Raw genomic sequence first — 24,389 nt, 5'->3', positions numbered from 1 at the left:
AGCCATCATGCAACAACCTGACTCCTATGACTGAGATATTATGGATCTGATTAAACAAGGGAAGGAGCCGAAACCAGTTTGGCTCAGTGGATAGAGCGTCAGCCTGCGGACTGAAAGGTCTCAGGTTCGATTCCGGTCAAGGGCATGTACCTGGGTTGCGGGCATATTCCCAGTAGGAGATGTGCAGGAGGCAGCTGATCGATGTTTCTCTCTCATCGATGTTTCTAACTCTCTATCTCTCTCCCTTCCTCTCTGAAAAAAATCAATAAAATATATTTTAAAAAGTAAAATAAATAAACAAGGGAAGGACTTTGCATTGCCTAATAACTATTTATAAAATTGTGAGATTTTCTTTAAAGTCTAAATAGCGTATATAAAGGACTTCCAATATAAGAGGGCTTGTTCCACAAGAATAAGGAAAACGTGTATACAAAGAAATCAGAACCTTTCACTGACCCAGGCAGGACTACATATTTATTTTTTTGCAATGAATGATCCTGAGGCTACAAACTTACAAAGATTAGGGTATGGTAACAAACTCAAAATAAGTATTAAGTGAAGTCTACAAAGTTAAAAGAATCCTCAGCCCACCTTCGTAAAGCAGGAAATTAGAAAACTCATCTACAGAATAACTGAGAAAGAAAAGAGGCACATATAAAATAATAACCAGAAAACCTATATAACATAGTAACAGTTTTCCACCAAAGAGAAATTAAGCCAGCTAACAAATACAATGAAGCCTACTATTGAATTGCCCACCATCCCCACAGAGCTTCTAATTAGATTTCTAATAGCTCTCACTTAAAGTAGACATCATGGACTGTCAGAAAGAAAAAAAAAATCTGAGAATAAACAGAAATAATACCAAGAACAAATGAAAACTCAATTTAAAAAAAAAAACAAAACACAAGTAATGAAAAAAACATTGCATATACAAAACAAGAGTATACTGCTTAAAAAACAGAAAGGGCTCTTGAAAATTACAAAACTGAAAGCCAAAATTCCAACAGAGAATTAAAATATTGGAGAAATCTCTTAGAAGGAACAAAAAGGAAAAACTGATGCGGGCAGAAGGGAAGCAGGAAAGAGTAGAGAAAATAGAAAAGAATCAAACTATGTGGTCCAACATCCAACATAACAGAAGCTCCAGGAAAAACAGAGAAAGAAATTACCAAGTAAGTAAAAAAGAAAATTTCCAATTCTGAAGAACACCAATCCTTACATTAAAGGACCCAATGAGTACAAAGCACAGTTTAAAAAAAGAAATGAATATCAAGGCATACTATGGTGAAATTTCAGAATATCAGGAAAAAGAAGCTCATAAAATGTTACAGCGAAAAATGTTATAAACAAAGGGCTGGTAATCAAAATGGCTTTAAAGCAACAGTAGAAACCACAAGACAATGAAGTCAATGCCTTCAAATTTCTGAAGAAAATGCTCTCAAGCTATAATTTTATACCCAGCTACACCACCAATGCAAGGGAAAATGAAAACATGTTTAGACATGGAAGGTATTAAAAAAGAAAACCTGGGAATTAAGAAAAAGAAGGTCCAACACAGCACAGAGACAAAGTAAATTACCCAGGATGATGGTAAAGGGAAGCTAACAGCTTAAATTAGAGCAGGACAGAGGGCTTTAAGATATCCAAGGAGAAAAAAAAAGTTAACTTATAGGTTACCTAATGTATCTGACCATAGAGAGCAATTCTTCTGGAAGAGCAGAAATAATTACAAGAAAAGAAAAGCAGCAAGTTCAAAATAAATTACTAAACTACAGAAAAAACACACTCAATGGGTTATATAAAAAAGTAAATATAATTAGTTAACCTACTTGGTTCTTACAATAAGACAAACATTGAAAACAGAGAAATAGTAATATACTTACATCACTTACTACATATTATATTTAAAGATCACATATATTCATATATTATTATACAATATACATCACAATTTATGATGAGAGAGAGTACAGAAAGGTACTAAATCTTCATTTTCAGCAGATGTCAATCCAAAGAATGACCTATAAAAGTTTTTTAGAGCATAAGAAAAGAACACTTAAGCAGCTACAAAAAAATGGTAGTTGCCTCTGGGGTTTGATACCAGATGGCTGGAAAAACTGGTGCAGGAGACAACAGAAGAGAAAAAGAGAATGATCTGCAAAAAAATAAATCGCTCATACAAACTTTGTCCCCCTTTTTTTTTTAATTCTGAAAGATTAAAATTCCCCAAACTGGCCACATATAGTGAAATTTACCAGTCCAGATTCAAAAAGATTTTGTTTTTTGCTTTTATATCTTCACCCAAGGATATATTTTTTTAATTGACTTCAGAGAGAGCGAGAAACCTTAATTCGAGAGAGAATCGTGGATGTGTCATCTCTGGCATGCATCCCAACTGGGGATCAACCCGAAAGCTAGGTTTATGTGCCCCGGTGGGGAATAGAACCTGCAGCCTTTGGTATATTGGATGACACTCCAACCAACTGAGCCACCTGGCAAGGGCAGGTTCAAACAGATTTTGAGTAAGAGTCTCTGACAACCATCAGATATCATCCCAAGTGGCTGACTCTCATCTGAACCAAAGGCAAATGTTACCTCCAGAAAATAAGTCTGTCAACTTCGTTCGGCAGGCCTTTATCTGTTATAGGTTTTTTTAAAAAACAATCCTATAAAATCTACCACCCTGTACTGATTTTAACTCAAAGGAAATGGAAAATATCTTGAACCAAATAGGATTCCAGAGAATCCTTTATTAAAAGTACACTCAATAATCATAGAATGTCAGATTCCAGACTGGCAGCTAATGTCTTGTTCTAGACCAGCAGTTCTCAGCCTGTGGGTCGTGACCCCTTTGGGGGTCAAACGACCCTTTCACAGGGGTCGCCCAAGACCATCGGAAAACACATATATAATTACATATTGTTTTTGTGATTAATCACTATGCTTTAATTATGTTCAATTTGTAACAATGAAATTGGGGGTCACCACAACATGAGGAACTGTAGTAAGGGGTCGCGGCATTAGGAAGGTTGAGAACCACTGTTCTAGACCCTTTGCCTGGGTTCATACTTTCTTGGCCTTCTTTATTCTGCTTCCCTGACCCAAATTTCCGTAAGACATAATTCCTATTTCATATGATTCCTGAGAAAACGACATTAAATACAAGTCATTACAGTAATGAATTTTGCTTAATATTTCATTTTGTTAGAAAACAGATACTATAGATATGATCAACAAGGGATGGAATCTGTATTCAGAAAAACTAGAATTAAAAAGTTTTATTTTCAAATTTATTTAAATCAGTTCAGCTCAGCCAGTGTGGCTCAGAGGTTGAATGTGGAACTATGAACCAGGAGGTCACTATTAGATTCCCAGTCAGGGGACATGCCCAGGTTTTGGGCTTAATTCCCAGTGGGGAGCATGCCGGAAGCAGCCAATCAATGATTCTCTCTCATCATTGATGTTTCTCTCTCTCTTTCCTCTCTTCCTCCCTGAAATCAATAAAAAACTATGTTTAAAAAAATCAGTTCATAATTAAAATTCAAAAACACTTTGTTTATACCTATAAATAATATAAGGCTGGGCAAAAGTAGGTTTACAGTTGTGAATACGTAAACGTTTATTCTTGTACTGGAGGCCTGGTGCACGAAATTCGTGCGGGGGTGGGGGGGTCCCATCAACCTGGCCTGCAATAACACCAGCGTCCCTCACACTGGCCTCTGGCCCGAGGTCCCTCCCCTCCTTCCATGCGGCCGGGGCTCGAACTCTGGGCTCATGTGTGGGGGGGAGGGGGAAGCAAGGCGAGCCCAGTGTCACACCAAGGCCTCGGGCCAGAAGCCCCTCCCCTCCCACCATGGGGCAGGGACACTGGGCTTGCGTTGCTGGGGCAACACCACCAGCATCCCACCCTGGCCACTATGAACGCCACCATCTTTGTGGTGAGTGGTGGTTAATTTGCATATTACTCTTTAATTAGATTATTTAATTATTGTACTATTTTCCATATGAACTATAAATCTACTTTTGCCCGCCCTGTCTGTTTTTCTTCCAGACCCAAATAAAGTCCTATACCTATGCATGCAGATTTGAAGATCAGAAGTGACTTAATATCCCAGACCTCACCTATTCCTATCCCATTATAAGGTCAGACCCAAACTAAGAATAAGTCAAAAGATGTCTTATGGCCCAGAAGTATTCTACAAAACTAATGACCAAATTATCCAAGGCTTAAAAGCTTACAATGATTCCATAGCCAAAAGTTAACTTTGGGGTAAATACTGAGTTCGACCTGTCCCAAATTCCCAGAAAACCACTGAAGTTTTTGGAGTCCCTCCATAACAAAATACTTGTCAGGTTCCCCTCAGTATGAATCTTGGCCTTCAGGTCTGGCTCTTACCAAGTCAGCCCACAAAGTAAAGAGGAACATTCCTAGGGAATGTAACCAGGGGCATTCAACACTCCCCAACATGAGTATCCTGCATGACCACCTAGAAATCAGGAAGTAAACCAAAAGCCCATGAATTTCAATTCCTCTTTCTAACATTTTTTCTAATACATTTCAACTCTGAATTTTATGAAGATAAAAATGTGACCAAAATAATAATCTATCCTAAACAATATAAGGGATAATTTTTTAAACAGAATAGTTTCAGCAAAACTATTATGACACCAGAATTAAGGAAATCACCACAGAATTTGAAATCTTTTTCTTTATATTCTGAATAAAGGCTTCACTAAGTAGATAATGATCTATATAAAACACTACTTCACATTAACTGTAGTAGCAGGTGTAAGAAATTTTTTAATAAATAAAATCCAGAGATTGGTGGTATCCCATTTTTCTTAGCTTGAAAGTTAAAATTTCTCCATCAGTACTTGACTATAAAACAGAATAACCTCAGTAAATTTTGAACTGTTTTAAAACCACTGCATTGGTTCTGGCCTTAAGAAATCTTAAGGATTGCTTCTTGAATAAGGTTGAACCAATGGGAAACTATACAGGTTTATTTGTAAATAATCATACCTGGGACAAGCTGTATCAGATTACAAAGTAATTCCTAGTGCTATATAGTATTTGATCCTGTACCTTACAACCTGGAATTTGTCCTAAACTTGACCTCTCTCTCCTCCAAGGAATTAGAGAACACCTAAGGTTACATAATTCCTTCATCAGGATTCCTCCGAAAGCAGAATTTACCTGGTATAATAACCAGAACTGTAGTGGCTAAATCAAACTATCTGTCCACTTTGCCTAAATGCCTTTGATCCATCCCTTAAACTCACTTCTTTTCTCCACAATGCAAAAGTCCAGTCCCTAAATCCTGTTCACGCACTGTCAAAACTGCCTGCAGGTTTCAAAAACGACACTCATTTTTTTTTAATATATTTTATTGACTTTTTACAGAGAGAAAGGGAGAGGGATAGAGAGTTAGAAACATCGATGAGAGAGAAACGTCGATCAGCTGCCTCCTGCACACCCCCTATTGGGAGAATGTGCCCGCAACCAAGGCACATGCCCCTGACGGGAATCGAACCCGAGACCCTTCAGTCCGCAGGCCGAGGACACTCTATCCACTGAGCCAAACGAGCTAGGGCACAACACTCATTTTTATTAAGAATCTGATTCCATCTAAGTGTTGAAAAATAATCTAGTCACATGGTTTGAAATGGACATTTCTTAAATGACCTGTTTCACATGGAGCTTATCTGTTAGACTTAATTGGAGTTCGCACATCAACAAAGTAATGTTACTATTATTACCTATCAGTCCATAAGAAGAGCCTTCAGGCCGATCACCAGTGCATGGTAATGCTTTAAGGTGATAAATCATACAACAATGGGGGGAAAGGGAGACATATGTAACACTATATGTAATACGTTAAACAATAAAGAATTAAAAACAATAACAGCCCTAACCGGTTTGGCTCAGTGGATAGAGCGTTGGCCTGAGGACTGAAGGGTCCCAGGTTCGATTCCGGTCAAGGGCACGTACCCTAGTTGCGGGCACATCCCCAGTAGGGGGTGTGCAGGAGGCAGCTGATCGATGGTTCTCTCTCATCGGTGTTTCTAACTCTCTATCCCTCTCCCTTCCCCTCTGTAAAAAATCAATAAAATATATTTAAAAAAATAAAAATAATAACAAATCATACAATATGATGGCATTTACAAAAAAAATAGTATGTTACCTATAATACAAACACACAAACTTAAGTGTTCAGTTAGGCGCTCTTTCCTCACAAAATCATATAGACTGCACATCTACCAACGAGTTGCCAAGGTAGCTTGAGTTTTTACAGTTTGTTTCTCTGTTGTTCACCCTATTGGAATACGATAACTAAAACAACTATTTGAAACAAAAGGCTGAGAGAGCTGAAACCAGACAGGTTACTCCGTCATTCGGAAGTTGTGCGAAACATAAACCCCTCGTATTCTGGCCTCGGAAGAGAGACTGAAGAGCCGGTCTACAAAGGCTGGCCAGGAAAAGAAGGACAGCGACCTGACAGTCCTACTCTGTGCACCGTCCCGTACAGGGAAGCACTAGGGCAACGCCATGCCCACTTAAACCAGCCTCTGACACACCACGCAGGGACCCCAAAACACTCCTCCTCTTTGGGTCCTAGGCTGAGGACAGGCACGAGGAAGAGAAACGAGTAGGGGGGAAAAAGTAAACGGTCCAAAGATTCTTCAAAAGGCGCAGTTCCATGGGGCCGCCTATAAGCCTGGGAAGAGACACCGCCGGAATCTCCCACACAAAACACACCCGTAGTTTCCAAAAAGTTCCCCGCGCCCCGCCCTCTGCTCCTAGGCCTGCGGGGCGCGTCCCGCTCCGAAACCCTCCAACTCACAGGTGTCCTTGGGGCAGGGCCTATCGGCACTGCCCGCCCAGGAGCTCCACGGCCGGAGCGGCGGCGGCCCACGCGCCCGGGGGTAGCTTTCGCCGGAGCCGAGAGGCAGCGGCCCGCGGAGTGGCGAGGCCTGGCTCCGAACGCGGATTGCGTTCTACACCCGAACTCGGCGGCCGGGGCGGTGAGACGCGAGGAAAGGCAGGGCCGGCAAGGGTGTGGGAGGTTGAGGGCGGTGGCTAGAGGCGGAAGACCGAAAAGTCGCCCCAAAAGCGGCGTAGAATGCCCATTCGGAAACACCCGGAAGACCGCCGTGACCCCGGATGGGAAGAGCGGGGAAGTCACACTTCCGGCAACACCCCCACCCCTCCTGCGAGCGCTGTGCTAGAAAGCGCATGCGCACGACTGCTGGGTCCCGGCTTGGCGGGAGATGCGGCTCAGCGCCAGGTTTGGAGGGGAAGCGCCAGGACTACCCTGAGGCTGGAGACCTAAGGCATCAGCGGAGGGCCGCCTTCCCAGGCCCACGCACTGCAGTTCTCGCTCTGGTAAACATTTTTTTACTGGTCCTTCGTGTCTCAGCGGGGTGACTCCTCCCCAGAGGAGCTTTTCCTGATCCAGTTTTCCCTCTTCTGCACCCATCTGTATTAAGCTTTTTTGTCTTTTTATTTTTTGATATATTTTTACTGATTTCAGAGAGGAAGGGAGAGGGTGAGAGAGATAGAAACATCAATGATGAGAGAGCATCATCGATCAGCTGCCTTCCTCAAGCCCCACAGTGGGGATGGAGCCTGCTACCTGGGCATGTGCCCTGACCTGGAATCAAAGTGACCTGGTTCGTAGGTCCACGATCAACCTTAGCCACACGGCTGGGTTTGTATGTCTTATGCTATCTTAGCATTCACTTCCTAGAGGCCTGAACTAACACAGCAGCCTTCGCCCAGAAAGTGCCATTTAAGATGAAAATTTGAGCCCTAGCTGGTTTGGCTCAGTGGATAGAGTATTGGCTTGCAGACTGGTCCCAGGTTCCATTCTGGTCAAGGGCACATGCCTGTGTTACCGCCTTGATCCCCAGTAGGAGGCGTGCAGGAGGCAGCCAATCAATAATTCTCTCTCATCATTGATGTTTCTCCCTCTCCCTCTCTGAAATCAACAAAAATATATTTTCTTTAAAAAAAAGATGAAAATTTGAGAGGAGAAAAGGAACAGTCCTGAGTTAGACAGGAGCTTGGCACAGTGCCTGACACGTGGTTAGTGCTCAATAAATATTGCTTGAGTCAATGGAATGCAAAGCACTTTGTGTACGGCATATACTGTTAATTATTCCTCAAAAACAATTTTGAAAAAAAAGTTATATTATTATCCCTAATTTAAAAATGACAAAACTGAGGATCAGAGCTGTAATGTGTCTCGTCCAAGGTCAGGCAGTAGTTGAAAAGTACAGCTAGGATACAAACTTAGATTTGTTTTTAACTGCTTAACCAAGTTATACTGGCTCTCTTCATAGGAATTAAAAATGGGCTTTGAAAAGAAGATGCCTGCAATAGAATTTTTTTAAATTTGTAATTCATCCAAAAGTCCCTGGCTCTTATAAAAACAGCAGAATCACCCTAGTGATGCATATGAAAGACATGAGATAACTGGAAAGGATTTCATTAATGGAGACTATGTTGTAAGAAAAGTTCTATAGTTAGAAAAGCAGGAGTTTGAAAGAAATTCTAGGAAGTTCCTCTTCAAATCATACCACATGGAGATACACAGATGTCTAATTAGGAAGAAGTGACTGAAACCAGAGGTTTGGGATAGAGTTAGATGATTACTATGGCATTAAAACTCTTTAACCTTACCGATTTTGCACTTTCCAGTGTGATCCCTCACACATCATGGGTACACTTCCAAAGTTCATTCTTCTGTATGCAATTTGAGAACATCCTGGCTAGCGAGTTGAACAGTGCACCTTAGAATTCAAAATACCCTACTCTATAATTCTATCTCTAATGAGTTTATTATAGAACAATCCCAGCAAATGGTTTTAGAATATTAGAACCAAAGCGAAGTTTAGCAATTATCCGTGCTCCTCGTTTTACATGTAAGAAAACAATGGATGTATTAAAGATAGGAAAATAAATAAATTAATATATACTAGGTCATTTGAAGTAGATCAGCATGTAATTTCAACTTAGATATGATATGAGAATAGACAGTACAATCAATTAAGGCAAATGCAAATTCTACACAAATACACTATGAATATAGTTCTCTATTCACATTGACAGAGCCCTTGGAAGTTTCAAGTTGAAATTACTGCCATAGGTTCTAAAGCCTCTAAAAATTGCTATAATAAATATAAGTTTTAGTAGGAATTTGCTCAGAGTTATAAATTAGTGAGTTGGTGGGGTGGAGGGTTCATAGAATGTATTGCGTTTTATAGAATTTGTTTCACATTTACACTCCTTGAATTTCTTTTTTTCTTCCTGGGAAGGTTATTGAAAGGGCAAGGGCTACACCCTCCATCTTACCCCGGATCCTCCATTTTTGGGCAGCAGCCTTAGCCATGTGCTCGGCAAGGAGCTTCTTCCCGGAAGCCCAAGCCTCTGCTAGCCACACCTAGGATTTCTTTAAACTAACCAATGACAATCAAGGGAAGTGAACGCCATAGACACAACCACATCCTGTGTAACAAGACCCCAACTTGCACCTGGCCAATCGGCAGGGCCCACAGTCCTCTCTCCTCCCCTTACTCCACCCCCCCATAAAACCCCTCTTCCCACAGGGCTAGCTCTCTCTCTGCTGCTTGCCGCTGCATCGGCGAGTGTGGTCAGGAAGCCGAGCTAGCTCGAATAAAGACTCTATCTGCTTTTGCATCGGACTCGACTGGCTCCCTGGTGGTCTTTTGGGGATCCTGAAATCTGGGCTTAACAGTTATCTCTCACTAATTCACTAACAAAGAAAATTCTGTTTCTTTGTTATGGGCTGGGGCCACAACATTAGTAACAAAGAAACAGAATTTCCAGAGGATGAGGCCCAGAAATCAAGATTTTAAAAAGATTCCCAGGTGATTCTAAATGTGCAGCCAAGGTTGAGAACCACTGATGCAAGAGCAAGGAACTCTGGACATGGGCCAGCATCATGGTGAAAACCCCCAAAGCGCCTGCCCCAACTAGATGGGGAAGGTGGAGACAACTAGAATAGGCCTCAGACCAATTTTTTTTTAATGGCCCAATGGGAGACAATAAGACCTACCTGACATATGAGGAAACAGGTGATCCCATAATATTCAGCCAATGGGGAACCAGAGGAGGGACTGAATAAATGGGTTGTGATCACTGCCCAGCTGAGCCTGTGCAATCTGGACTGACACCGGCTCTCAAGAACATCTTGTTTTCACCATACTTCTGTCTCCGAGTTCATTATTTGAATTCAGACTGATGAGCATTTCTCACAGACCTATGAACCAGGAGGTGACTGTTCGATTCCCGGTCAGGGCATGTACCTGGGTTGTGGGCTCAATCCCCAGTGTGGGGTTTGTAGGAGGCAGCCAATCAATGATTTTTCTCTCTTCATTGATGTTTCTATCTTTCTCTCCCTCTCCCTTCCTCTCTGAAATCAGTAAAAATATATATATATTTTTTTAATATATTTTAATGATTTTTTACAGAGAGGAAGGGAGAGAGATAGAGAGTTAGAAACATCGATGAGAGAGAAACATCAATCAGCTGCCTCCTGCACATCCCCTACTGGGGATGTGCCCGCAACCAAGGTACATGCCCTTGACCGGAATCGAACCTGGGACCTTTCAGTCCACAGGCCGACGCTCTATCCACTGAGCCAAACCGGTTTCGGCCAGTAAAAATATATTAAAATAATTTCCTCAAAAGGAAAAGTGAAGAAAGGGGCTGGCTTCTGAATAAAAAAAAAAAAAAAAAGGGGGCTGGGGAAAAAGTGAACTCATTGTACAAAAAGGTAATTCTCATAAGTATCAGAAGGTAGTGCTTTAGTTTCTAAATTTTTCTATTGGTATTCTGCCTAGCTTTCTTTATACTACACTTTCTGCTGGTAACAATTTCTTCTTAGGAAGTTCGCACTCAGAGAAATGTTCAGGGTAATGTTAACCAGATAGCTTTTTCTAATCTTCCCCAGGAAAAAAATGCAAAGTAGGGTTTGAAAGTAACACTGCCATCTACAAGCAAGTACTTTGAAAAACAACAACAACACTGAAATTCCATCATCTGGGTAGATGTCCAAGCTGCCAGAAATCTAAGAATAAGACTTTGCAGTGGAGCTTCTGGTTTACAGAAAATAGAAATGTGATTAAAATAAAATAAGAAAAATAACTTCAAAGTCTTGGCATCCTTCAATTACAAAAAGTCCATTTGCCTGTATATTTCTCTCTATATTAGCTGCATCTTTCCAGTAAAATGAGATAATTAGCCATGTTCCTTCAACATCTCCGCATCTGAGTTTCCTTATCTGCATGGGGATATTATAATACCATCTACCTCTTTGTTGTGAAAATTTAATTCTTAGTGTTTATTAAGAAGGTTTAAACATCAATCCAGATACCTGTCCATTTAGTCATTTCCTAAGTATCATTATGTTTAGCCTTAACCACTACTAATAGCCAGGACTCCTTCCCTCCCACCACCATCTCCCCCCAAAGTTACCAAAGCCTTTGTTTTTAGACGAGTCTGAGGATATGCATAGGATCATTGAGTAAGACTATTTTCTGATTCATCCTGCAATGTGTACCTGACCACCTGGTTACAGAAGGACAGAACTTCAGCATTAATAATAATAAAGTAGGCTGTAAAAAATATCTAGTGAATTGACTTTTTATTTTTAGGAGTTACAGAATTCAGCAGGGAGCTCCAAGTTCTAATCTCATAACAGAGATATATATCTTGATGTTAAAATTATTTTTTTAATATATTTTTATTGATTTCAGAAAGAAAGGGAGAGGGAGAGAGAGAGAGAAAACATCAATGAGAGAGAATCATTGATCAGCTGCCTCCTGCACGTCCCCTACTGGGGATTAAGCCTGCAACCCAAGCATGTGTCCTTGACTGGAATCTTAACTAGGACCCTTCAGTCCACAGGCCAACGCTCTATCCACTAAGCCAAACTGGCTAAGGCCGTGGTTGGCAAACCGTGGCTCGCGATCCACATGCAGCTCTTTGGCCCCTTGAGTGTGGCTCTTCCACAAAATACCATGTGTGGGCGTGCACGTACAGTGGGATTGACCGACTTCGTGGCCCATGCGCAGAAGTCGGTATTTTGTAGAAGAGCCACACAAGCGTGCATCTCCTAAACTCTAAGGAACCTCATGAGGCTTGCAACCAGGGCAGCAATGGTCAGTGGCAGCTCCTCCTGGGTAACCCCTGACCCTGTTCCCAAGGCCCTCTTTTCTCTTTGACTTCTTAGTGAGCCAAAGGGTCCCAGCCTAGGCTCATTTCCCCACGTTGTCCTTCTGTTATCCTAAGCCCTTCCTTGTTTCACTGTCCACAGCCTTAATAAGTGTCCTCTAAAATTCACCTGGACTCAGGTTGTGAAATTTTTCCTGCATGAAGTCAAGATCCCACACACTACCAGCTAGCCAGACCTACTCAGGGTCAGGTTCCCTGCCTGGTAACAGCTTCATTCAATTTCTGTCCAGTATCCCAATTTATATTTCTACCAAGTGACACCAAACCAATCAAATTCTCTCTTTGAGAACCATAAATTATAGATGAATAAAGGACAGATTACTCCAGTTTAATTAGTCCAAGTGATACTGAGCAATTTATGATTTTTAGTAATGCTCAGTGTTGCACTAAGTCCCAAAGTAGGGAAATTTGGGACCCAAAGCAACGTCCCTTGTGCAAAACTTCCAACAGAGAAGGAAATCTGTGTGACTGACTTGGTACACTAATTGGTCATTTCTCCCATAGATAAGTATAAACTGTCTTGTAGCATTTTCTAAGTTCTATTTTTCTCTCTCAGCAGATGCCAACTTCTTCAAGAGAACTTGCTTGTGAGTTCTGTAACCCCTTGCAGAGTGCTGAGCACACACACACAAGAATTCAATAAATATTTGAGAGGCTAAATAACTTTTTTTAAAAGTGTTTATAATTCAACCTAAGACATCCTATATAATAAAAGCCTAGTATGCAAATCAACTGAATGGAGGAACAACCGGTGGAACAACCAGTCGCTATGATGTGCACTGACCACCAGGGGACAGATGCTCAATGCAGGAGCGCCACTCAGGCCGGGATCAAGGGTGGCAAGTGCAGCAGCGGTGGCGGGAGTCTCTCCCACCTCTGTGGCAGCACTAAGGAGCAGCAAGCCAAGTGGTAAGGAGCAGCGAGCAGGCAGGTGGTAAGGAACGAGGGTCCCGGACTGTAAGAGGGCGCAGGCTGGGCTGAGGGGACTGCCTCCTCCAGTGCACGAATTTCCTGCCCTGGGCCTCCAGTTTAATTATAAAGTAATGTGTAACCATTATAAAAATGTAAACAACATAAATTGAAGTTCATGTGTTTTTTTCTCCCCTAATCTCAACCCAAGGATTATCTTTAAGTTTGTTATGTTTCTCAGACCTTTTAATATACAGACATATTAATCTATAAAGTTTTTTCCTTATAAAAAATGGAATCAAATGTTTTGCAACTTACTTTTTAAAATTAAACATTTTTTCTGTTCTTCATGTCATGTGTATGTGCGTGTGCGTGTGTGTGTGTGTGTGTGTGTGTGTGTACCTCATTGTTTTATATGTCTGCGTAGTGTCCTTCTGGTAGTATGGATGTAATAATTTTTTAAAATAACCTTCTATGGTTGAATATTTATGTTATATAGTCTCCAATTTACCACTATTATGACTAACTAGAGGCCCGGTGCATGAAATTCCTGCACAGGTAGGGTCCCTAGCCCTGGCCAGAGATCAGGGCCAATCTGTGGGGTGACTGGCAGGTCAATCGGGGTGGGGGGCCCTGCTGGCACCCACCTTGGCTGGCCTGGGGCCTGCAGGCTGGGGGCAAGTCCTGCGTTGAGCATCTGCCCCCTGGTGGTCAGTGCACGTCATAGCAACTGGTCATTCCACTGGTCGTTCTGCAGTTAGGTCAATTTGCATATTAGGTTTTTATTATGTAGGATGCTACAATGAATGATGCTACAATGAACACCCTTGCACACTTGGGAGTATTTTTGTGGGCTACACACCCCGATGTAGAATTACTGGGGAAAGTTACAGTAATGTTTTGCAAAGCAAATTCAGTTAAGAAGGCTTGAATTCTAGGCTTCACATCTGCTCTAGAATTCTATAAGGTCATTGGCAAAGAAGTCTACAAGATATTTATAATAAAAACAGTCACATAAGTATAATATACCTTTAAATGGTTAAGAAAGTACTTGTGCTACTAATTTGTTATAAAAAGACCCGAGTTTGAATTTTTACTTTACTACCTACCGGTATGTGAGCAAGTGGTAAGCTCTCAGAGGTTTGTATTTTGTATTTGTTTTTGCAAAATGGAGATAACAAAAATTCCTAGAGTATTTTAAAGATTATATAAAGAAGCCCAGCAGAGATCCTTGCAAATTGAGACATGCAGTAGATGTAATTGATGTAAAGGGAAGAAAAAAGAAAATTCTCATGGAAATATTTCAAGGAAAAAATAGCTCTGAGCCCTTGAACCAAGAACCACTATTTCCTTCACCTACAAAATAAAGGGATTGAAATAAATTATCTTTAAGTTCCTTTTCCTTCAAACACTAATAAAAATTGTAACAGTGACGTATAAAGTGCTTACTTTTCTAATTGCCTTGTACTTATTGATTCATGTAATCTTCAGAGCAAACCCATGAGGCAGGTACTACTATTACCATTCCCATTTTACAGATGAGGAAACCAAGGGATGGAGAGATTAGGAAACTCACCCAAGATCATAAAGCTAGTGAGGGCTTTGGGCCTCGGTTGTCTGGCACCAGAGTTCATGCTCTTAATCTTCATTCAGTGACTTATATCCTCAAATACTTGAGTTCTTTGATTTATGTGGATATTTGTAGGAAATTTATTTTCTAATAGTTTCTGCTTTGTTTTATTTATTTAGAGGTGCTTTTTCCTTTTTAAAGAAAAATTTAAATACAGAGAAGAACTTAGTTTTCTACTGCTGAGTAACAAATTATCCCAAAACTTAGCAGCTTTAAATAGTAAACATGTATTATATCTCAAATTTCTGTGGGTCAGAAATCAAATCTAAGAGAGACTTAGCTGTGTTCTGGGTCGGGGACACTCCTGGATTAGTAGTCGGGTTCTTGGCCAGAGCTACATCATCTGAAGAGGCTGAGACTCTAAACTACTTCTGAGTTCAGTTATATGGTTGTTGGTAGGAGATTTCAGCTCCTCACCACATGGGCCTCTTCAGAAGGCTGCTCCTATAACTTGGCTGCTGGTCCCCCAGAGTGAGAAATGAGAGAGAGAGAGAGAGAGAGAGAGAGAGAGAGAGAGAGAGAGAGAGAGAGAGAGAGAAAAGGAGGAAGGGAGGAAGAAAGAGAGAGGGAGAGGGAGAGAGAGAGAGAGAGGGGGGGGGAACCCAAGAGAGAAGCTGAGGCTTCTTCCTGGCTATTCTCCTCATCTCAGAGATGACATTATATCACTTTGCTTCTGTTTGCTAGAAGCAAGTCACCAGAAGTCACCAAGTCTAGCTCAGGCTCAAGAGGAGGGAAATTAATTCCATCTCTTAAGGGGAAGAATATAAAAATACATATATAAGAACATATCTTTAAAACCACAGGAAGTACAAAGAAAATATATAACAAAGAATAGTATACTCATTGTCCCAAATTGGCCATTATTACCTTATCATATTTTTTACAAGAACATTTTTAATTAAAAAAAATATTAGAAATAAAGTCTTTGTTCCCATCCCTTTCCTACTCCCCAGAGGCAACAACTATCAGATTGTAGAGCATATCTTCCAAGTCTTTTATATGCTTTTATGTACAGTTAAATATAGTGAAAAACAATGTCTACCATTGTTTTGTGAGTTTTTAAATTTTTCATCGATGGCATCATACCTGCATATCCTTCAACTTTCCATTTTCACTCCAGGTTGTTTCTGAGATTTATGTTTGCTGATATATTTAGACCTAGTTTAATATTCCATTGTATACCAGACCATTTTCAATTCATCTATTGATGGAGATTTCCTAAATTATAAACCATTAGTATAGTCAATGCTGCAAGAAATAGCTTTTCCATGCTTCCTTGTGCACATGTGCAAGAGTCTCTCCAGAGCAGTGTTTCCACAGATTTTGACGCCATGCGACAATGTGAAATTTCTTATTGTAACCAGGCTGTGCCTCATTGTGACCAGTTAGTTATATATGTGTAACTAAAACCAAAGTTTCGCGAGAAAGAGTCCTATCCTTTCTATGAGTAATGACCTGATATTACCTATGTTAAATCTATGGTCTTTTACATTGCTAGCTGAGCACCACTAAATTCATTTCTGGACCCACTAGTGGGTCTCCAGCCACGGTTTGAAAAACAATCTTCTAGGTATATATCCAACTGCTATGGTATATTCCGTTTATGGCAGTTTAAACTTTACAAGACATTGCAAATTGGCTCTTTATCATAGTTGCACCAAAATGTACTCCCCCAGCAGCATCTGAGAGTTTCTTTGTGCCCACACTGACACCCACACTAGGCAGTGTCCGATTTTTCATTTCTGCCAGTCTCATCATTGGATCTCATTTAAGGCTTGGGTGAAAGCAGGCCTGCATGAATGCATTTTTCCTTTGTTTGGAAGGCACAGCCGTAATGGAAGAATTCTCCATGCTTGTCCTCGTGGCTGTTGTGTGTCATTACTGAGTCCCTTGGAAAATGTAACAACTAAAGGGAGAAAGAAAATCATGGGAGAAAGGGAGCACTCCGGCGCATCCCTCCGAGAAATCCCAGGAGCCTCTGGAACAGAGCTAGATGCATCTGTCATGGCTCCTTCTGGTTTTCCAAGGAAGCCACTCCCACCCATTTACCACTCCCCACCCCCTCTACTCCACAAGTCTTCCCAGATATTCAGCAACCACTTCTACTGCACAGACAATGACATCAAGGAGAACCTCTGTCCAAGCCTACCCTGTATCTATAAACTTGCCAAGCTCTGCTTTCATTTCCTCTCTTTCGTCCTATCCCAGAGCAAGTGGTAACCTTCTTCCACCCCAGGGCCGAGGCCCACCCCTCCCACCCTCTGAGGGCTCTTGCCTCATACATAAACCCCGGCTTTCCTCTCTAACTCCTCCCCTGCCCCTCAGCCTTCCCTTTGGCACAGAAGCATGCTCAAGTCTCCCCTTCCTGAATACAATCTTCTCTTCAGTCCGTTTCCTCTCTGACTTTTCTTTATCCTCACCCATCACTTCCTCAGAGAAGCATTTCCTTTAGGGCCTAGTGCCCATCTTTTTCCTTCATTGCATTTATCAAAATATGTATTTATATACTTATTTGTGGGTCTGCTCCCCTTCTATGAGGTCATCTCCCAAAGGTCAGGGACCTTGTCTCCCCACCACCTAACAGAGAGGAGGCACTTGTACATCTTGGTTGAGTACATAAATGACTTCCAGCCTACAGCCCCACTCTCCTACTCTCCACTCCTACACCAGATGATCTTCCGAAATGCAAATCCTGTCACACTCCTCCCCAGTTTGAAAAATGCTGTTGATTCCTCAGCCTGGGGAGTGAGTCCACTCTCCTTAGCAGAGCATAAAACAGTTCTGTGAAAACAACCTTCACCTCTCCTCCCCCCCCCCCTACCCCCCCAAGCAAGACAAATATCACATCTTCTTACAGAGGAAGCAGAAAAGAAAAACATCAGCTAATATTATTAAGAGCCGATAGCCCTGGTAAAATAACTTGTGGAGGAAGAGTTTAGAATCAATCCACAGACAAAAGGGGTTATATAATTATTTCTAGATTTCAAGTGGTTTCTTTTTCATTTTGTTTTTTTCCCATGCTCATTTTCTTTCATGAGAAAACCTTTATCTATTATTTCGAAGAGAAGGAAATCTAACATTTCATGGAGCACTTAGGTGATGCCAGGCATTAGGCTAATGCTTTATTTACTTTATCCCAGTTAATGCAATTCTGTCCAAAACACAGAGTATGTGTCACTTCCCCTCTCTCAAAAATAAAATGATCCAGGCCCAAAATATCAAATATACCAAGGAAAATGAAATATTCTGATGGTTTCCACATTACAAGAAAGTACAAATGGCCCTGGCTGGGTAGCTCAGTTGGTTAGAGTGTCGTCCCAGCACACCAAGGTTTTGGTTTAATCCTGGTCAGGGCACATACAAGAATCAAATATAGCTCAGTTAGTGTGGCTCGGTGGTTGAGTATCGACCCATGAGGTCACAGTTTAATTCCGGGTCAGGGCACGTGCCTGGGGTGCAGGCTCGGTCCCCAGTAGGGGGTGTGCAGGAGGCAGCTGATCAATGATTCCCTGTCATCATTGATGTTCTCTCTCTCTCTCTCTCTCTCTCTCTCTCTTTCTCTCTCTCTCTCTCTCTTTCTCTCTCCCTCCTTCTTCCTCTTTGAAATCAATAAACACATATTTTAAAAAAGGAATCAACCAATAAATGCACAAATAAATGGAACAACAAATTGATGTTTCTCTCTTTTACTTAATATGTGTTAGGTCATGGGTGATACTCCTAATATGCCAGTCTTCCACATGCTAGTAAACTCCTCTCCCACATCTATTTCTCTCTTCCTCTTCTCTCTTCTTCTCTTACTCTAGGCTTACTCCATTTCTCCTTGCCCTCAATTCCATTGCTTTCCTTTTTTTCCCCCTTTTTTCCTCCGCCTACCTCTTAAACCATCAACAGCTTCAATGTTGCCTCATAGACCAACAAGGTTACTGACTACTTGTCTAAGCTGACGTGAAAGCAAACAGAAAGAAAGGCTTCTTTTAATTCCTGGGCTAGAATTGCAACATGTGTAGTGATGTTGCAGTACAATATGTGACCCACAGAGATAGTCATATACCCTAGCCAGCCTTTTAGCTTCTGACATGCAGGGGAAAGTTGCCCACTGAGTTCTTTGTGAGGTTCTCAATCATGACTAATAATACTGAGGTTCTCATGTTTCCATTTTGAAAGAGAAAAGAAAGAACCTGTAACCAGAAGATGTTCGTGTTTTATCAGCACATCAGAAGCTATAGAAGGAAATTTCCCTGAGACCTGGAAAGTAAGAATGGAAGCAGAAGAAAGAAGCCTTTAAAGGACAGTGATTTAGGATGTGAAAATCTAAAAGTAGCCGGTCACGTGGGAAATTCAAGATGACACTGGCAGTCCTAAAATTCTGCCCATTCGTTAGGCCCTGAGAATGCCAGGGCTGCTTTGGAAAACCAAAAGTTGGTTATTAATCCAGGAGATTTGATACTCTGAGTGTTTAAATTAAGGCTGGCACAGCAGGTGCCTTCCATTTTGATGCTTTCTGATTCTCCCTTTTCAAGCAAACAAGAAGAAACCAAGTTCAATTTCAAGAAAAGGGTACTCATTTATTTGCAAAACTTTTCAAGTGCTGTCTGAATACGAGGCTCCATGTTTAAACTAACCAAGTCTTGGAGATCAAGCAGATGCTATAAATCATCAAAATAGCTCCCTGTTCACCTATCTCCCGGAAAAACAAACAGGCATTAAAAAAAAATTAGTGCTGAAGAACAGAGCTAGTGAGTAGGTGGTTTATAGATTGTGGGCTGATGATCTGACAACATTTTAGCAGAGAACTTTGCTGACTGGCAAAAAGTAATAAGTTGCTAAACAATGAAATATTGTTATGAATACTTAAGGGCAAAGGTATTGTTCTTAGAAATAGGGGCAGTGTTTGAAAGCTAGAGCCCCACAACTTTCATGATTGGCAGCTCTTTTTTACCTTTCCTTGACACACACACACACACACACAAGCATTGAGGTTCCTGCCAGGAAGCACCCCCTCCTCTTCTACAGACTCCTACCACCCTGAATTAATCACAGCCTTTGTTGGCTCATTAAGTCTTGGTGTCATTTCGATGCATATATTATTACAATGATACATACAACACTACAATATTCAATCTCTGCTTAAAAGATTATAAGGCCATACTTGGGAGACGGAAAACTTTGAATCATGCAATTGATTCAGGAAATGAGTTCACTGACCTTTTGCAGAGTCATTGGAGGAAAGGAAGAGAGGTAGTGAATCTCCTGGGGCTTAAATTTCAAGGGAACTCTCAACTCTCCACTATACTTTTAGGAATAAAGTTGTAATGGTAGTCATAAGGAAATTTTACAAATTGGCTCACCAAACATTTCTTTTTTCTTTTTTGGCTAACTGCATATAACTAGTTCATTGAATAAGCTGTACTCATCAGGGACAAAGAAAACTTCACTCTTTTTCTCCACTGCTGTTTTAAACCTCTTTGGTCAAATTATTCCTCTCCATCATTGGATGAAACATTAGGCAGAGACCCTAGCTTTTCTGGTCATTTGTGTTAACATAAAAACATTGAAACCTGTAAAGAATTTTTGTGAGTTTATTTGAGCCAAAGTGAGGACAATTGCCGGGAAGCAGAACCTCAATGGATTGAGATAATCCTCCGGAGAATGGCAGGTTACATCTATATTTATACATTGCAATCAAAGGAAGGGACGTAGGTGGGTTACATGAAATCCATTGGTGATAGACTAGAGAGGCGGGAGAAAGCAATGTGTTCAATGCTTGGCAAATACAGATTTTTAAAAAAATCATGCTATCTGCTTTCAAAGAGTCACATCTGGTGGGTTGTATAAATGATCATACTATAAGTATTCACTGGGGCATGAACATCAGTTCAAAATGGTCAGGATTACTCTGCCAAAACCCTTGAACATGTAACAACTGGGTCAGTTAGGATGGGCCTAACCAACAGACTGCTTGTTCCCATGAGGCTGGAGCAGCCAGGGACTGACCAGGTCTTGCTGTGGGAGGCAATTAGACAGACATGAGCAGAGCAAGAAGGATGAGCCAGGTACAGAAGGTCATCAGGATGTAAAGCCCCAGGTGCCTAGCAACAAACAGCTGTAGAGTAGGACCTTGCCCCAGGGTGGCTTTTCCTCCCCTAGCATATTGCTGATCCAGCAGTTTGGTCCTCTGACCTTTCCTCCCTAGGGATAACATTTAGGCCTCAATTGTATTTCAGCTCCCGGTCCAGAAAAGCAGCAAAACCAGACCAGTGAGTGACCCCATGGCTGACTTCAGGACCAGCTGTGTTACTGAATAATGACCTCCAGCCCTGGCACCTACCAATCCATCCGTGGAGATCTAGACCCTGGAAGTATACATCTGGAAAGCTGGGGAATATTTTATTAAGATCTTCCCCTGGGACCTCCCCTAAAATCTCCATCCTTAAAACCCTTAAACCCTAGCCAGTTTGGCTCAGTGGATAGAGCATTGGCCTGCGGACTGAAAGGTCCGGGTTCGATTCCAATTGAAACAGGAATTTTTGAGGATAAAAAAGACAGGTTTTAGGAAATTTTAGAAATTTTGGAAATTGAGGGGACCATGGAGGAAGCACGGGGCTGCAGAGCAGCAGAAGGTATATTTCCATAGAACTGGGGAGCTGGAAAGCTGCAACAGGTATATTTCCATAGAATGAGGGAGCTAGGAACAGCAAAAGGTCTATATTTACAAAATAAAGAGAAGGAAGCCCTTCATGCAGAAGGAGAAGAAGAAAGCCCAAAGGGAATAGGAAAACAATAGGGAAGGAGGTGGGGAGAACTTTACATGTCCCATGTGAGGTTCGACCTTTGAGCCCAGGAGTTACTATAGTAACCAGTCTAAGGGAATAGTGGCCAATCAGAGGGGATATCAAGGCACCAGGATCTGCAGCCTTTAGAAGCCATAGGGAAAGGGAACTCAGTGGGACCCTTTCCCCCTCCCCACATGGGAGTCCACTCTTTTCCTCTCCCCACGTGGGAGTCTGTACTTATTCTTCAATAAATCTCCACCTTTGCTATACCACTTTCTGTCCCTGGATTCATTCTTTGATTCTGGTGGACAAAGAATCCGGGTTCCAGTCCAAAAATTCTGTTTCACAGTCAAGGGCACATGCTGGGTTGCAGGCTTGGTCCCCAGTAGGGGCCGTGCAGGAGGCAGCTGATCAATGATTCTCTCTCATCACTGATGTCGCTCTCATCACTGATGTCTCTACCTCTCTTTCCCTCTCCTTTTCTCTCTGAAATCAATAAAAATATGTTTAAAAACAAAACCTTAAGCTGGAGGACCCAAGAGCACACCCCTTAGCGCAGTGGTTCTCAACCTGTGGGTCGCGACCCCTTTGGGGGGGTGGAACAACCCTTTCACAGGGGTCGCCTAAATACATCCTGCATATCAGATTTTACATTACGATTCATAACAGTAGCAAAATTACAGTTATGAAGTAGCAACAAAAATAATTCTATGGTTGGGGGTCACCACAACATGAGGAACTGTCTTAAAGGGTCATGGCATTAGGAAGGTTGAGAACCACTGCCTTAGCGCCTTTCCCTGTACCTCCCCCCACCCCTCCAGGCAAGTTACCATTACCTTCCTCACTCCCACGTTCCTAGGGCCCTTCCCTTGCCTCCATAACTTGTTTCCTCAGTCCATCTCTACTACGAATTACTTATTCTACCTCTGTAATTTTTTTAAATAAATATATTTTTATTGATTTCAGAGAGGAAGGGAGAGGGAGAGAGAGAAAGAAACATCTATGATAAGAGAGAATTATTGATCAGCTGCCTTCTGCATGCCCCACACTGGGGATGGAGCCGAGCCGAAACCCAGGCATGTGCCCTGACCAGAATTAAACCGTGACCTCCTGGTTCATAGGTCGATGCTCAACCAGAGCCATGCCAGTCCGGCTACCTCTGTAATTTTATAAATAAATGTTCTCTTACAATTGGAGTCTTGGCTCTGAATTCTTTCCTAGCCAGAACTCAAGTACAAAGGTTGCTGGACCCAGGTCCAATATGACTCCATGGGGCTAACCTCCGCCTACATTGTGAAGCTGTAAACTTGCACTATTGAGGAACCTGCCGTATTTTAAGAAAATAAATACAAAGAAATAAGCCTTTACATTTTACAATATCATGACACCATATGAGCACATTGCTTGGGGCCTTGGAAGGGACTTGTGCAAGTGAGAGGCCCCGAAGCTGACGTTTTATTGGTTTCATATAAATCTATCTCAAGACTCAGTCCATGAAAGGATTAGATCTGCTCTGGATTGCATAATGGTGAATTTGGGCTCTACAACCAGACAGATAGACCTACATTCCAGTTAGCCTCTACCAGATACTTCCTGTATATTTTGGGAAAAGTTCCTTAAATGCTCTAAGCCTCAATTCCCTATGTTAGTAGACCCACTTTATATGATAGTTGCAAAGATTAAAATATATAAGCATGTAAAATATTTTAGCACGGCTCATAATTAGTGCGTAATATGTGTTAGCTATTATTATGTATTGTAAAAATCTGAACTCTGCCTCTGTATTTTCAAAATTCACAGATGCTGACCTTTCCCTAGGAATTGACATAGAGAATTGCTCTGCTCTTCAGCCAAAAGGTCTTGACTTTTTTTTTTGCAGAGTTTAACAATACAACTAGATATTCATATAATACAATAATCTACAACAATAAATATACACATGGTAATAAGGAATAATCTCCTTATAAAGTTTCTAAAAACGCACACATATAGTTGTTGTTAATTTCAGTAAAAGCAAATTTCAGTTATCCACATAGCTGAGGATGTCTTAAATTGGATAAGAGAATATATCTGCAGTTCTTTTCGATAACCTCAGCTTTTATAATATCACACCTAAAACAAAAGAAAAACATTATCAAGTTGATTTCAGTTTTCAAAGTAAGGCTCACCAGCTATAATGTCATATTCCTAAAAGCATCAATGGAAAGAGGATGTTTGGTTTTTCAAATGTGTTGGCCCAATATAAATATAGGTATACCCAACAACATCAGGCTTAGCCATATTTAGCCAACCATCTTTATTATAAAGTGTATTTCTTAAAACATGGTCCTTATCACATGTTCTGAGATATAAGTTAAAACCAAGTTTTAATTCTAAATGAAAAAACAAAAAAACAATTTTTAAAATGTATCTTTGTAATTGAAATATAGACTTTTCAAGTTAATTCAGAAAATATTTGCTTTTTATTGTTTAAACTTTCTTATTGTGAAATATAGCACGCCTCCACAAAAGCGTATATATGTGTATGTGTTGTTTAAAAAATAATAATAATAGAATAGCTATGTAACTACCATCCATCTTCAGAAATAGATCATTCTCAGGACCTTAGAAGTTTCCTTTGTACCCTCTCCCTGATGATGTCCCCCAGTCTGACCACCCCATGGGTATCCATACATTGAAACTTTGCAAGAAATTATTTATTGCTTCTATTAAATACTTTATCATTTATGTGTTTCCTTAAGCAATATATTGTTTAATTTTGCTTGCCTTTGTAATTTATGTAAATGGAATCATACATAACAGGCTTGTA

The 24,389-nt window shown here is 41.1% G+C and overlaps 1 protein-coding gene across 3 annotated transcripts in view; it reads right to left on the bottom strand.

The window, feature by feature from the left end:
• The window catches only part of TENT2 (terminal nucleotidyltransferase 2), a 95,972-nt gene that overhangs the window by 37,479 nt on the left and 34,104 nt on the right, over nt 1–24,389 (bottom strand). The window contains exon 1 of one of the 3 annotated variants that reach the window (XM_081088802.1): nt 6,849–7,166. The exons of 1 other annotated variant lie outside the window; for it this stretch is intronic. The gene's annotated coding sequence lies outside the window, so the exon portion shown is untranslated. Of the gene's footprint in view, nt 1–6,848; nt 7,167–24,389 lie in introns of those variants that run through there. One more of the 3 variants, XM_081088801.1, reaches the window with a different exon arrangement.

This window comes from Myotis nattereri (assembly GCF_964212035.1).
Source record: "Myotis nattereri genome assembly, chromosome: 4".
NCBI lineage: Eukaryota > Metazoa > Chordata > Mammalia > Chiroptera > Vespertilionidae > Myotis > Myotis nattereri.
Note: the sequence above shows the minus strand (reverse complement) of the source record. Positions and strands in the feature narration are given on the sequence as shown.